This window comes from Microtus pennsylvanicus, chromosome 1 (genome assembly GCF_037038515.1).
Source record: "Microtus pennsylvanicus isolate mMicPen1 chromosome 1, mMicPen1.hap1, whole genome shotgun sequence".
NCBI classification, from domain to species: Eukaryota; Metazoa; Chordata; class Mammalia; order Rodentia; family Cricetidae; genus Microtus; species Microtus pennsylvanicus.
Genome location: NC_134579.1, coordinates 136726843 through 136743368, shown reverse-complemented (window position 1 = coordinate 136743368; position 16526 = coordinate 136726843).

Sequence of the window (16526 nt, the reverse complement as noted above, 5' to 3'; positions counted from 1 at the left end):
AGTGATCTTTTTGAGAATGCCGGTTAAGATTTATTGGGGGTCTTTGGTTATGTAGAGAGCTGGACTTTTTCGAAGGGGCTGAGGCACAATGAGAGGAAGTAGTACAGCCCAGTTTTTCTGAAACATGATAAATAGGCTGCAGTAAAAGACTCGGGTCTGGCGGCTTGTGGCAGGCCCCTAGGCAAGAGCTGTCTGCGGTGTAACTGGGCAGGGGCGGTGCTGAGGAGGCCAGGGAAGGACAGGTGAACTTTCTAGAAGATTGCGTTGACAGGCTGAGTAGAAGGATGAGATAGAGAGGGCCCGGGAAGGGAGGTCTCCTGCCCCATTAATAGTCTCGGTTTGGTTTGTTTGTGTGTGTGTGTTTGTGGTGCCGGAGATGGTACCCAAGGAACCCCAGATGCTAGGCAAGTGTTCTACACACCCAGCCTCCCAGTAAAAGACTTTGACTGAACAGTCCTAGAAGACCAGAACTGCGGTGACCTCTCCGAGTTTAGGCCTAGTGAGGGCAGATGGAAGTTAAGTTACTTCTTGTCTAGGGTCACACGACTAGGAGGAGATGGGCTCAGGTTGTGTGTGTGTGTGTGTGTGTGTGTGTGTGTGTGTGTGTGTGTGTGTGTGTTTACCAGTCCAAATTAATTTAGCAAAGTGTATTTGAGCCTGGAAGCCTCAGCAGGACCAAATCATGTAGGCCCTGTGAGGAATGTAGAATGGGTGTGGGATGCCATTTCTGTTTGTAGTTGAGAACTGCTCCAGGCTGGCTGACTACCTGATACCTCCTTGGGTGTCTCCAGGGAGGGTACTCAGAGTTCACACTGGTGAACGTCCATGACATCTTCATTGGTCTTCCTGCCTTCATCGTTCCCCATGTAACCAAAGAAACTCTGAGCACCTACTTGTCCCTCCCTGCTGAGAAGCCTCCTAGATGCCATCTCACTCAGGGTGAAAGCCCAGTCCTTTCATGACCTGCGGGCCCTTCATCACCCGCCTCTGCTCCAGCCACACTAGCTAGCCTCAGGACCGTGGTGCGTGCTGTTCTCTTTGCCTGCATCATTTGTCTCTAGACAGCACAGCCTGACCACTCTTCTGAATCATCTTTCTGACGGCCCTGTCCATTTTCCTTCTTTAAGTTTTTCCTTGGGTCAGGCATATTGCTGGCACACGCTGAAATGTATCTTGTCACCAACCGCCTCCCCTTCCAGGAGCCCTTGAACTCCTTGGAAGCAAGCATTTGGGTCACTTTATGCTTTTTCTCCCACACAGAAGAATATGTGGCACCAGCAGGGCGTAGATCTGGACTCCACTCATCCCCTTCTGAATAGCTGAACCTTTCTGAGAGCTCAAGGCAGTCAGCAGGGATTTTGCTTCTGCAGTACACAATGTGGAAACAACAGAGGAGAAAGGGTATGTCTCTGCCATGAAAGAACTCAGATAGCACAGCTATGGGAAGTGACCAGGATCAAGAGCATCGAAGGAAAACTTGATAGGTGCTTTTGGCTCCAAGTAAGAGATTCCAGCCCATAGGGTTGGCATCGGCTCCATCCAGAAAAGTATGTATGTGATGATTGACACCCAGAGGCTGAGGGCATACCTTGTCCTTCTCAGGAGGACCGTGAGTCCCCACTGACTGTATACAGAGAGTTGCAGGAGAATTTAAACAGCAGGACAGAAAGCAAGGTTAGCTGTGTTGGGATTCTGTTTCTTTTGTTTTAGATTCATTTATTTTATGTGTATGAGTATTTTGCCTTTAGGTATGTCTGAACCATGAGCATGTCTGGTGCTAAAGAGGGCATTGGATTCCCTGAAACTGGAGTTAGGGATAGCTGTGGACCACTGTGTGGATGCTAGGAACTGAACCCGGGTCCTGTGGGAGAGCAGGAAGTGCTCTTAACCACTGAGCCAACTCTCTAGGCCCAGCTGTATATTTAAAAGGTTCCAGACAGGTGTTACCATGGCTACACTTAAAGACAGCCTTCATTCTGCTGTCTATACTCGAGATGGGGAAGTCTCCTTCCTCTGGAGTAATGACTGGGCCAGTAACTTGAGCCCAGTGGCCTTCACGGGTCTGTCAGCCTCTCTGTTCACCCTGGTACCCTGACCGTCTTTAGAGAGAGAGGTCCAGTCTTTGCCCCACCTACTGCAGCTGGGCCAGATTTGTGCATGACCTCGTGGACCTTCTGACCCAACTGGCACTACCCTGGAACAGACTTGAGTCCTCCTCAGGCCACACCCCCTGAACCTTTTTCATATTCCAGAATCATGAAATAAACAATTGGAATTTTATGACACTGTTTTAGGATGATTTGCTACTAGCAATAGCTAACTGAGGTAAAGCAGTGTTTTCCAAATCATTCAATGGTGATGTCATCTAACTATGGGATCGCTACTTGAATCTCTCTCAGCTAAATAGTGTTGTTGTGACCATCGTACAGATAAAGAATCAAGGCACGAGAGATCCCTGAAGCATTGTGGGTTCCTTAGCCTTAGTCTGTCCTGGGTACTCAAGCATTAATAACAGCAAGGAGTTTATGAGAACTAAGTTCTTCATAGATGTTGAAGAGATGGTGCGCAGGTGAATGAAAGCATTGTTAACCACATTTTAGGAATGTAGTTCTAGCCCGCTTCCTTGGCAAGATGGAGAGGCCAGCGAGTCCTTGGTGGCACTAGCGCCGTGGAGTCCGCTTGCTTCTGACTCGCTCCCAGGGAATCCAGCGGCTTGTCGAGCCAAGTCAGACGGAGCCTCCTGTTACTAGGAAGCATGAAGTCCTGGTTGAACCCGGTTCCTGTTCACTGCTTGTTGATTTATCCTGTCACAGGTGCTTGCCACTTTGTGAGCACTGTTGGGGCGGGGAGGGGGGTGCCAGTGCTACAGCAGTAACAAGAGACCCTGTTGTTCCAAAGCCTGCATCCCGGGACAAGGTAGATTTCAGTGAAATGCCAGGGAGATGAGCTATGGACACTGGTTGGGGGACAGAAACGGTAAGGAAAGCATTAGAGGACTAGGCCAAAAGGGAGGAAGCCGTGTGTTCTTTAAGGAAGGACATCCCTGTCGGGAAATGGACAAGGGCAAGGTCCCTGAGCAGCCATGGGAGGCCTTGACTTGGATGCCAAGCGTCATGGAAAGCATCATTCCTTTCAGTTAGCGGGGAGCAGTGCGGTGTTCAAAGGCCTCTGAGAGCCGTGCATTAGAGGCATGGAACGTTCCAGTGGGACAGACAGTCTAGTCAGCGCTGGTGTCTGTGGCTTGGTCATGGTGGTAGCAGAAGAGGTCAGGTGTCAGATGCAAGGTGTTGGCTTGCATGAGTCCGGAGCAGCCTGAGTGGAGGAGGAAGGAGGAAGCGTGCTGGCCGCTGAATGTGGAAGAGCAGTCGGGTAGGCGCGTGTGAGAACGGTCACCATGTTGCTAACATGAGAGCCCTGGAGATCAGAATGGGGAAGATGGAAGTGGAGATGAGAATAAGAGCAGGGGCCCAGCCTGGACGGCCACAGTAATCTCTGTGAGCTGACTAGTGGGGGCCAGGGCACGGAGTGGTGAGCGGTTGCCAAGTCTGAGTAGTGTTGAATTCAGAACACCCTGCCTCATGGGTTGGTCATGAGCAGTGACAGCAAGAGAATTGAAGGCCCTCCTGTGAGTAGAGTCAGGACCTGTGACGGCGCCTGGGCTCTCGGCTGCCAGGCCGAGGCTCCCCCCACTTCTCAGCACTTACTGCTTCCCCTCTGCGCAGGTGGCTGGCTGCCCTGGAGGGAACTCTTGCCCCAGCCCTATGTGGCCTTCCTGCTCAGCTCCCTACAGCTCCTCCATTCTTGGTCACAATGTGGCCAGCAGGAGTTGAAATGCAGGGGCCAGCACTACAGCCCAGTTAGACCTGCTGCCGCTGGAGGGCTCCTGTTGTGATGTGTGTCCTCTTCAGAGGGCGCCGAGCTCGGCAGGCACCCCAAGCCTCACAGTTAGTGTGCTGACAGCTGGTGTAATAGGTTGAGGATTTGGCCATGTTTTGGGGGAAGGGGTGTGTGGAATGAACTGTTGATGTTGCCTCAGGTGTGTGGACCTGAGAAGTGGGTGAGAAACACTTACCCTGGAGCAAAGTAGAGTCTAGCAGGCTCTGAGCTGAGAAGGGCTCAAGATTAGGTCAGGAGCGTTCCTGGCCCAGTTCTTCTTTCTTACCTGCATCCCTGTGAGTCAAACAGTGATGGCAGGGCCGGCCTCTGAGCTCACACCTCACCAGTCGGGGCGGCATCCCGCCTGCAAGTGCTCGAGGCTGAGCAAGGAAAACAAGCTTGGGCAAGGCATGGTGGCAGGGGGCTGCGGAAACCCAGGGGCCACACCTGGACCAGTCTGCACCAGGAGACGTGGGTAAGGTCTACAGAAGTCAAATGAGGGCACAGGACCACTGTAGCCAAGTCAGTAGAGGGGGAACTTACTATCCATCACTTTAGCCTTGTGGGAAAATGTCGGGGTCATGCAGAGGCTGTCCCCTGGCGTGCCTGGCTCCCCTGGTGTCGGTGTCTTTCATAAGACACCCCTCCCCCCGTTGACTGGCACTCACTTCACTCATGACCTAGTCACACCTCTCCCTTTTTCTGTTCAGGACCCAGCCCAGGAGGCCATATCGCAGTATCCTTCCGTTGTGACGGTTTCTAAAGATGGTGGTCAGGAGCTCACAGCATGCTGCTCTGTCTGTCTGTTAGGTATTCTTCTCATGGCTAGGTTGGGATTTAAATTCTGGAGTCTGCTGAGGTGGTGTCGTCCATGACCTCAGTCTGCAGATTTCCCAGCTGTAGGATTCCTGTTCTCCTCTTCCATCCTTTTTGTAAGAAGTGGTCACTGACTTCAGTCCACGCTCAGAGTGAGGAGCATTAAGCTCCAGTTCCCGAAGGAAGAAGCTGTCACGAGGATTTGTACCCGTGTGTTACAACTAGAGCGCAGTAGTCTGCTTTCTGTTGCTCTAACGAAATGCCTGCGACTGGGTAATGTATAAAGAGAAGAGCTAAGTTTGGGAAACTGAAACTCCAAGACCAGATGCCCCCCTTTTTTCATGATTTGAGGTAGAAGTCATCATGGCAAGGACCATGTGGGAAAGGGGTCAATGGTGAGGTAGGGAGCCAGACAGTGAGGAGAACTAACTGGGGTCTCACAAGAACTTAGTTCTATTGAAGAGCACACCCTGTGACCTCATCACAGTGAAGGCCAGGCGGCCAAGCTTCCAACACATGCACCTGAGCTGCGTTCACACCTTCCAGGGCATAGTCCGCAGTAACTAACAAACTCAGGAAGATGCTGTTGGTGCTTCCCAGGGACCTGGCCTGTAGCAACCACTGTGGCGTTCTAATGAGAATTCTTGTATTTGTCTTCCTTTTGTCTGTTTCTACAACAGTCTGTCAGCATGAACTCAGGGTATCCATTTACCATCTGGTCTAGAGCACTGTTTGTGATTCCGTGTGTTTTGTTCAAGTTGCTGCGTTCTCTCTGCCTCCTCTTCTTGAGCTTCCTCTCTGTGCTGCATCACGCTGCAAGCTCTCGGTCTTTCCTCAGGCAACTCTGAGCCCTTCTACAGGAGAGCGGTGTTAGACTCGGGTCTAGACTTGGGATGTGCTGCTGCCTCCTGTCCTGCTGTCAGCTAACATCACGCATCTGTAGCCCACACAAGCACAGCTGTGTTCCCGTGTGCGTGTCTCTGACCCAGGTCGGCACCCAGGGTCCACACAGGCTCCTGTTTCCTTTGTCCTTTCTTTACAGTGAACTGGCTACTCTGCGGAGTTTGTGTTGCGGAACCTGGCAACATGGCCAGGCCTGCACTTTGAGGCTTCTCCCTGCAACCACACTCTGTCCCTTTGCTGGTCCCAGAGACAGCATCCAGCAAATCCCTGTTTCCCCAGTTTCTCCCATGTAGGGCTCTCCTCACCCCTGGGCCATCATTTCCTGCCTCTACTGGTATTGTCTTCTCCTGGCCCTGAGGCCTGGTAAACAGCCTCTGCCCCTGCTGGTCCTTGGGCCCTAATTTCTACCTGTTGCCTCACCCTACCCTCTCTCAGAGTGGCCCTTGCATGCTCACCAGCCCACCCAGCCTGTCCGCTGGAGCTTTCACCTCCCTCTGTCACTCAACCTCATCCACTGCGATTCTTTCCCGTCCCCAACCCCCTTTCCGGCCCAGTATAACTGGTGTAAGGAAGAGTTAACTGAAGAAGTTGGATAGTGTTTAGCCACAAGGATAAGAGCCTCCAGGAACTGCTGCATTACTGCAAGGCCCTAGAGTGGGAGGGGAAGGCGGTCTGTCACAGTCAGGCCTGCAAGGCCTCTTGAAACACATCTACGCTGCAGCTCCTGTCCCTTACACACATGCCAGCTGTCCCACTAAGCATCTCCAGATGTCACCTGGCTTGCACCAGTGTCGCAGCATCTGGATAGCTGACGGGTTCTTTGGGTGTTGGCCACTGTGAGGATAGCAGGTTGGTGTCCATGACTGTCATGTGGCCACTTGGGCTGTCTCAGAGTGATCTGCATGGTGGACAGTGACTGCCTACCAGATGTGGTGAATCAGGCCTGTCCCAGCACTTGAGAGGCAGAGGTGGGAAGGTCATAAGGTTGAGGCCAGCTGGTCTCAGAAGCCCAAATTGCATTGATAACTGCCTACTCCAGGACAGGTTCTCCAGACCAAGCAGTCCTGAGCCCTTCGTAAGCTTGTAGTCCTGAGCCCTTCGTAAGCTTGCAGTCACTGCTTAGTTTTCCCATAGACACACTGGGAATAGAACCCGGGCCTGGAGCCTCAGCCACACCACAGCCAAGATTCAGTCACCTTGAAACAGCCCAGTGGGTATTCACCTTTCCTTTCCTGGTTTTCAGTGAGACATTTGGAGTTTAAACTTATCACCTGTCTGTTCGCTGGAGAGAGGGCAGAGAGATGACTGCAGCTAAGAAGAGCACTTGCCGCTCTATGGAGGCGCCTCATGGAGCTCATAACTCGACTTCCAGAGAGCGCAGTGCCCTCTGCTGGCCTCTGCAGGCCCAGCACACATGTGGGGCACATACATACATGCAAGCAAAACCTTCATACACAGAAAATATTTTTCAAAAACCAGATACGGTGGGTCAACTTTAATCCTAGTGATTGGGAGGCAGAGTCAGGCAGAGCTCTGAATTCAGTTCCTGCCTGGTCTACACAGAGAGTTCCAAGCCAACTGGGAGCTACCCAGTGAGACCTGTCTCCAAAAGGAGAGAAAAGACAAGGTCTCCTGTAGCCTGGCTCACTGTGTGGTCTGACCTTGCCTCCGGATTCTCCTGCCTCTGCCTCTGGGCAGGCTGGGCCCCAGACCTGGGCCACTGCACCAGGCTCAAGCTTTCAGGTTCCGAATCTGAAGGCAGCTCTCTGGGTCCTGGGTGCCAGTTAGCCACTCCCCTCCTTGATACCTGTGAGAGGAGGGGTCGCCTTTCAGAGGAGCTTCAATGCCTTCCTTCACCAGTGGCTGGAACTTTTCAGAGTCCCCAGTTGTCCTGAAGAAAACAGGATACTCCCTTCATCTTAGGGAAACTTTCAGACACACAGAAGCCTCACACCCCTGTGTCCCCAAAGCCCCCTTCATCTCTTCCTGCTGCTTCATCCCCTGCTCAGATGTCAGAGCAAACTCACGTATGTTTCATAGAAGAATCTTTTTTTTGTTTGTTTTTGTTTTTGACACAGTCTCAATGTAGACATGGCGGAAACTCACTGTGTAGACCAGGCTGGTCTTGAACTCACAGAGATAAGCCTGCCTCAGCCTTCCAAGTGCTGGGATTAAAAGTGTGTGCCACCATGCCTGGATAATGGAAGGACTTTTTAAAGAAAGGCTCACCAGGATTCTCTGACCCAAGTTACTCCTCTGCTGGCCAGCTGAGTACCTTCCTAGTCCTCTGTCCCCTTTATCCCACTTTTCTGAGCATGGTGTCATGTCGCCCTGGAGATCTTCCTGTAATCTTATGCTTGGGGCCTGTCTCCTTGCCTCTGTACGGCCTGAAAGTGATCCATCTTAACAGCAGGCCAGGTTGCTTGGCAGTCCTGTCTCCTGCAGTAGGACATTTCATCTGCTCATGGCTGCTTGCCACAGTTGGGGCCTCTTCCCTTATTTGGCTTAGTTTCTGGGTCCCTGTCCACCCTAGCCAGGTCAGGCCTCCTGGGATACCCCTCGCTCACGGTAACTGTGAAGCACATGGCATCCACACTGGTCAAAGGGAGCATGGGTGATCACTGTTGTCTGCCTGCCTGCTGTGTCCCCAGCACCACCCAAACCACCCACCATGGGGCCTGGCACTCGGTGTGGAGTGAGTGACATTAGGGTGGTGGATGGAGGGATGGTTGCCACGCTCAGTAACTAGGCACTTAGCACGAGAGCAATGGGCAGCCACAGAAGTGTTAGCAGAACTGGCCCATTTCCTCTGTCTTGAATGTGCATTTGACTTCTCTGGGATCTGGAAAGGGCCCAAGATACCACACTTCTAAGGGGCCCAGGATGTGACGGCCTGGCATAGTGAGGGCCTGGCTGTAGTGTTCAGTCATTGGCCACCAGGATCAGTGTGGCTTGGAGCACTTGAGAATATGGCTTGTGTGAATTGAGATATATTTTAAGTGTAAAATACCCACCTGATTTGGAAGATGTGGTACAAAAAATAATTTTTTATATTGCTCACATGTTGATATGGTAATATTTTGGATATCTTGGGTTAAATAAAATATATTATTAAAATTAACTTTACTTATATTGTTTTTATTTTTATTATGTGGCTACTAGAAAATTTAAAATTAGGGCCAGCAAAATGACTTAGCAAGATGACAATGCTTGTTGCCAAGCCTGGGGACCTGAGTTCAAGCCCCAGGACCCACATATGGAAGGAGAGAACCAGCGCCCTCAAGTTATCTCTGACGTCCATACAGGTGCTGTGGCACATGACATTCGCACCCAAAAATGTAAATTTTAAATCAACAAAATTTTAATAATAAAATTGGGATTACATTGGCCGTTTGTGTTTTGGCTATTCTGCTGAGCCACGCTGGTCCAGGGTACTCTGGACTCCCTGTCGTGGCTGCTTTTGGTGTCTGTTCTTTTCAGTGCATTCTTCTTGTTTCTCCTCCCAGCTGCTCGTTCCAGGTGTCTGAATTTGCCATTAGTCTGTCTCTTCCTGGGTAGGCGTGACACATGCCTGTACTCCCAGCCCTCTGGGAGGCTAGGACAGCAAGATGACAGTTTTGAGGCCACCATGGGCTACATGAGATCCTGTCTCAAAACAAACAAAAGGTCTCATCCAGAGATTTCCCCCGCAGTCTTCCCAAGGAAGCTCTCAGGAGCTTGTACTGGACTTGAGTTCCCCTACCCTCCAGCCCTCTGTCAGCATCTGTGTATCACGTGTGGAAGTGTCCATGCACTTTCATGTATGTCAATGTTTATCTTCATGTGTGGAGGAGTCCATCCATTTTCATGCACATGAGTGTCAATATCTTTGTGTGTCTTCACGTGTGGAGAAGTCCATGTATTTTCATGTACATGAGTTAACATCAGGGGTCTCTCACTGGAACCCAGCTTGCTCCCGGGATCCCTTTCCCTGCCTTCCAGTCCCTGGAACAGTCACCCAGTTTAAAGTCAACAAAAAATAACCTGCCAGTTAGGAGCTGGTTAAATGACTCAGTGTTTAAGAACAATTGTTCTTGCAGAAGACACACAGGTTTGGCCCCAGTACGCACATGACTGTTAACAACTGTAAATCCAGTTCAGGGGATCTGATAGCCTCTTCTGACCACGAGGCACATATACATGCAGGCAGAGCACTCATATGCATAATATCCATTTTTTCCTTTGATATTCTGTTAGTCATTGACATATGTCCAGTTACATTCACTGTGTGTGTGTGTGTGTGTGTGTGTGTGTGTGTGTGTGTGTGTGTGTGTACAAGACAATCTCAGTCTCAGGTGTTCCTCAGGAGCTGGCCACCTATTTTTCTGGATTTATTATTTATGTGTCTTTATGAATGTGAGTGTGGAGGCCAGAAGAGGGCATTGGATCACCTGGAACTATAGTTAGGCAGTTGTGAGCCAACCTAGATCCTTGGTAAGAGCTAGCCCATTAGCAGCCCCACCCTTGAGTGTCTTAACTCTTATGGTCCACTGCTGTCCTGCAGTGTATTTTGATGGGCGCTGTCACTTTGCTTTGATTGGTTTCCTTGCTACTTTGAAATCTGTGTAGGCTTTTATTTCATTGTTGAGGAAGGAGATGGTATGCATGAGCGAGCACCAGTGCAAGAGCCATGGAGGCCAGAGGTGTCAGCTCCCCTGGAGCTCAACTTCCAGGAGGTTATGAGCTGCCTGGTTTGTGCTGGAAACTGAATGCAGGTCCTCAGAATGTATGTGGTGCTCTTAACCACTGAGTCATCTCTCCAGCCTATGTCAGTTTTGAGAAGCCTAACAACCGGGAAACACCCAACCCAGACCCCAGACACCAACAGCAATTGTAGTGGAGATGCAGGCAAGTTTAGCTAGCTCAAATGAAATCAGTGGGAGGTGTCACTGTGCTCATTCCTGAAAGGATGCTCTGACCTCACAGCCCTGGACTGACCTGGAGCAGGGCCCACACATTTGCATTTCCCAGGAAGACTGAGTGATGCTGAGTGACTGGTCCTCTCAGTGCAACAGGGCATGTATTAGGTGATGGAAATGCGTGTTTGCATACTACATAAATTTTTTTTTAAAGAAATTATTCAGTGAAGGAGGCAGAGGCAGGTAGAGTGGACTTCTGTGAGTTCAAAGCCAGCCTGGTCTATAGAGCGAGTTCCAGGACTGGCTCCATAGCTACTGAGAAACCCTGTCTCGAAAAACCAAACCAAAACAAAATATATAAAATGTGTGGTGGCACACGCCTTTAATCCCAGCACTCAGGAGGCAGAGACAGGCAGATCTCTCTGAGTTTGAGGGCAGCCTGGTCTACAAAGTGTTGTGTCTATGGGGGTCACGCAAAGATGGGGACAGACCACCAAAGTCTATTAAACCAGAAGCAAACTCTATTCCAGGAAAAAAGTTAAAAATTAAAAAATCTCCATGGGGCACAAAAAGCTCATCAGCTAGCTGAGACCACAGCCAGAGATGGCTTCTGTAAGGCTGTGGCAGAGGCCGGTTTCTGAACTCCCCCTTTTTATAGCAAGATGCAAGAGCATTAGGCATGAACAAAGGAATGTTTACAATCTGGAGGTAAAACTCAGATACAAATTGCCTTTTTTTTTTTTTTTTTTTTTTTTTTTTTTACAATTTTCACTTCCAGAGTTTTACTGGTGTTTGTATTTAGTCTATTGCTTTTCCCTGGCACTCCCTGGTGGTGTTTACCAAAGCTCTGCACTTCCCCTGACACTGCCGGTTCCGTACAGTAGGGAAGGGTATGGGACAATGTACAACCCAAAAGTCAGGTAGACCCCATCATTTAAAAGTTAACTCAGCTCATATGTGTTGTTAATGACAGGTGGGGATGGCAGGGGTGTTATCTTAGGGCTAACTCTCAGTTTGCAGAGCGACGCTTGGTCTTGTAAACAGAGCAGCCAGTTGTAAAATGAAATGACCCACTGCTGTCAATAGATCCTTAAGCAGCTGAGAAAATGACCCACTGTGGACAATCGATCCTTAAACTGCTGAGAAAGCTGTTGGTAGTTTGTCTGGGTTTCTGACTTTCTATGTCTTTCTTTCTACATGCTAATCTCTGGTACCTACATTTCTATATTCTTATTTCTGGACCCTTCACAAAGGGGGTTCTAGGGCTACACAGAGAAATCCTGTCTTTAAAAAAAAAAAATTCTGTAGGGCCTCTTTATGTAGCCCGTGCTGTCCTGGAACTACCTATGTCACAGTTTGCAGTCCTTCTGCCCAGTTTCCAGGCCTCAACACAGGGCCAGTTACCTACAAGCTCCAAAAGGTTCAAACCAAAGGAAATCCATTTCTCACCCAGCCAGCTAGACATAGAGTACATGGTATAGCACAGAGAAGCCGACACGCGTGCGCGCGCACACACACACACACAATGAAATGGGGCTGGAGAGATTGCTCAGCAGTTCAGAGTACTTCTTGCTCTCACAGAAGACAGAGCACCCACGCAGTGTCTCCCAGCTGCCTCTAACTCCAGTTTCAGGGTTCCAGTGCCCTCTTCTGACCTCAGAGGACACCAGGCACACGCATGGTTCACATATACACTTGCAAACAAAACAATTATACACAGAAATTAAGTTTTTAAAAAATTTTAATTTTCTTGCTGGACTGTGGTGATGCATGCCTTTAATCCCAGCACTTGGGAGGCAGAGGCGGATCTTTGTGAGTTCAAGGCCAGCCTGGTCTACAAGAGCTAGTTCCAGGACAGGCTCCAAAGCTACAAGAAACCCTGTCTCGAAAAAAATAATAATAATTTTCTACGTAGGAAGGAGAAAAAGACGAGAGATCTCCTGAGTAAATTGGGAGTGTGGGGGTCATGGGAAAACATGCTATTCAACTGAACAGAGTTCTCTAAATAAATAAAGCTAAGAAATACGTTTTGTTCATTGTCCTTAACAATTGGGGTAAATGCAAATTGTTAAGAATGTTTGGTTTCATCTGAGAACAGATGCTGGAAAGGATGCTGATGAAGGGAGCTCTCCTTCAGTTTGTGGGATTGTAAACCGGGACGGCTGCTATGGATATTAGTGTGGATAATTCTCAAAAGGCCAAAAATGGCTAACACAGACAAGAGTTATGGGCTAATACAAGTTATAAAAGTTATAAGAAGCCTGAGCTAATAGGCCAACCAGTTTATAGTTAATGTAGACCTCTGTGTGTTTCCTTGGGGCTGAAGGGCTGCAGGACCAGGCGGGACAGAAATTTCTGTCCACGCTAAGTGAACTTGGAAGCCTTGAGAGTTCAGCAAGCCTGAGCAAGAGCCAAAGGCCAGAGAGCCTGCAGGAGCCTGGGGCATAAAGTCAGGGTCTGGCAGCTGTCAGAGGGAATGGACAGGGGTCCAGAGAGGAAAACAGGCCCAGTGCAGGAAATAATGACTCAGAATGTCCACAGTCTGAAATACATTAGAAACAAGTGAATACAAGTTATATAGAATCTATTGAACTTCATCATAGCTCCACCAGAAAGGATGAATACTCCTCAAAGGTGTTACTGTTTGTTAGTACATTACAATGTTTTGATTCCTGACTAAAACTACAGCTTAGCTTTTCAGAATGACAACCCAGTTAGAAGGACTAGGAAGTGAAACTCACACATGCTCATAAACACACAGACATGTACACAGAGAGAGAGACTAATGTCCCCAAAATTGTTGCAGAAAGGACACAAGAGGGAATAAACTCATTTCCTGGAACATGCTAATAAAAATGAGACTGGAATCCCACAAATCATGTATACAGATGTGACCAAATGACCATGACTCTTTACATTAAAATAGTGCTTTTCTCGCTGGTGAGACTGCTCCACTTATACAGAATATTCACAAATGTGAACAAGATGATGTTCATTACATTGTTAGTCAGTGTGCGCAAGGAGAACCATATGACTCATCCGTAACAGTCCATTCTAACAAAGACACATGTAGCATGCATTATGGATATCAATGTAAAAAATGTCTACTATAAAATAGAAAAATTTGTATGCTTAGTCAAGCAGTGGTATCACACACCTTTAATGGCAGCACTGACAGGGAAGAAGGCAGGTAGATCTCTCTGAGTTTGAGGCCAGCATGGTATGCAGAACAACTTCCAGGACAGGCTCCAAAGCTACTGAGAAAAACACTGTTTCAGAAAGAAAGAAAAAAAAATCTGTATGCTTAAAATAGCTATTTCATTATACTTATGTATAGAAGTGATTAATTATACCTTATAATAATGGTTTTGAAGCTTCTAAGGGATTTAAATATAAATTCAAATATAAATCCTAGATATGTTGTTACAACAAGGAATTCCATGTGAAAATCTCTTATTAAGAATGATGCAACAGCCGGGCGATGGTGGCGCACGCCTTTAATCCCAGCACTCGGGAGGCAGAGGTAGGCGGATCTCTGTGAGTTCGAGACCAGCCTGGTCTACAGAGGTAGTTCCAGGACAGGCTCCAAAGCCACAGAGAAACCCTGTCTCGAAAAACCAAAAAAAAAAAAAACCAAAAAAAAAATGATGCAACAAAAGTGGCTTTTAAATTGACTCAGTCCATTGGATCTTCTTCTTTTGTGCTTGGCTTCCTCAAACATGCCCATGTCCGCTACCAACAATGCCAACCAAGCACAGCAGTTCCCTCCCAGCCTCAACAAAGACGTGCTGCGGAGCAAAACATGACAGACACGTGTTCAAGCAAAAGGCGTAAGAGGGTAGGAAGAGATGGCACAGCAAGAAAAGGTGCGTGTCTCCACACGGAGAACAAAGCCACAAAAGTGTCCTCTGCATGCATTTCCACGTCTGGGTCAACACACCTGTGCCCACCTGCACACACACACATTAGAATGCACTAGTAAAGAGTAATTCGAAGGCCTATATCCACGGTCTCTCTCCATCACCATTACCCTCTTATCAATCAATCCCGGCATCATTTGTTGAGTTGGAAGGATCAGAACACAGGGCATATGATTTAGTCACATGATCTAATTCAAATTGTATAGCAAAGCCGTCCTTAAGCAATTATTGAAACTGTGCCCTTAAGGAACAAATTCATATGAAAAAGTAGGAATTAGCAAAGAAAACCCAAAAAGATCTCCTGAGTAAATTGGGAGTGTGGGGGTCATGGGAGAGGGCAGACTAGGAAGGGGAGGGAAAGAGGGGATCGGAGAAAAATGTATAGCTCTAACAGATTCAACGCAATGCCCATCAAAATCCCAGCAAAATTCTTCAAAGACCTCAAAAGAACGGTACTCAACTTCATTTGGAAAAGCAAAAAACCCAGGATAACCAAACCAATCCTGGGCAATAAAAGAACTTCTGGAGGCATCACAATCACTGACTTCAAACTCTACTACAGAGCTACAGTACTGAAAACAGCCTGGTATTGGCATAAGAACAAACAGGAAGACCAATAGAACCAAATAGAAGACCCAGATATCAATCCACACATCTTCGAACACCTAATATTTGATAAAGAAGCAAAAATATCAAATGGAAAAAAGAAAGCATATTTAACAAGTGGTGCTGGCATAACTGGATATCAACATTCAGAAAAATGAAAACAGACCCATATCTATCACCATGCACAAAACTCAAGTCCAAATGGATCAAAGACCTCAACATAAAGCCAGCCACACTGAACCTTATAGAAGAGAAAGTGGGAAGTACTCTTGAACGCATTGGCACAGGGAACCACTTCCTAAATAGAACCCCAGCAGCACAGACACTGAGAGAAACAATTAATAAATGGGACCTCCTGGAACTGAAAGGCTTCTGTAAAGCAAAGGATACAGTCAACAAGACAAAATGACAGCCTACAGAATGGGAAAAGATTTTCACCAACCCCACATCAGACAGAGGCCTGATCTCCAAAATATACAAAGAACTAAAGAAATTGAACACCAAAAGATCACATAATCCAATAAAAAAAAAATGGAGTACAGACCTAAACAGAGAACTCTCAACAGAGAAATCTAAAATGAACTTAAGGAAATGCTCAACATCCTTAGTCATCAGAGAAATGTAAATCAAAACAACTCTGAGATTCCATCTTACACCTGTAAGAATGGCCAAGATCAAAAACACTGATGACAACTTATGCTGGAGAGGTTGTGGGGAAAAGGGAACACTTCTGCATTGCCGGTGAGAATGCAAGCTGGTACAACCCCATTGGATGTCAGTGTGGCGATTTCTCAGAAAATTAGGAAACAACCTTCCTCAAGACCCAACAATACCACTTTTGAGTTTCTATCCAAAGGATGCTCAATCGTGCCACAAGGACACATGCTCAACTATGTTCATAGCAGCTTTGTTTGTCATAGCTAGAACCTGGAAACAACCTAAATGCCCCTCGATGGAAGAATGGATTAAAAAAAAGTGGTACATTTACACAATGGAGTACTATACAGCAGAAGAAAATAACGACAGCTTGAATTTTGCAGGAAAATGGATGGAACTAGAGTAAGGTAACCCAGACACAGAAAAACAATTATCACATGTACTCACTCATAGGTGGTTTTTAAACATAAAGCAAAAAAAGCCAGCCTACAAACCACAATCCCAGAGAATTTAGACAATATGGTCACTAAGAGAGACTTAGATAGATCTAATCTACATGGGAAGTAGAAAGAAAAGGACAAGATCTCCTGAGTAAATTTGGGACCTTGGGGGAGGATTGAAGGGGAGAGGGGAGAGAGGCAGGGAGGGAAGCAGAGAAAAATGTAGAGCCCAAAAAAATCATGGGAAAAAAATTTAAAAATTAAAAAAAAATAAAAACAATAAATATTTTTAAAGCTACTCAAGATTCCTAGAGTGTAGCCTGGGGGCTCTTTAAATGAGGTCTAAAGGAAGGAGATGTTAGCTACTAAAGGGTGTGAATTAGTTGTCATTTTTAGTTGTTGTTTTTGTT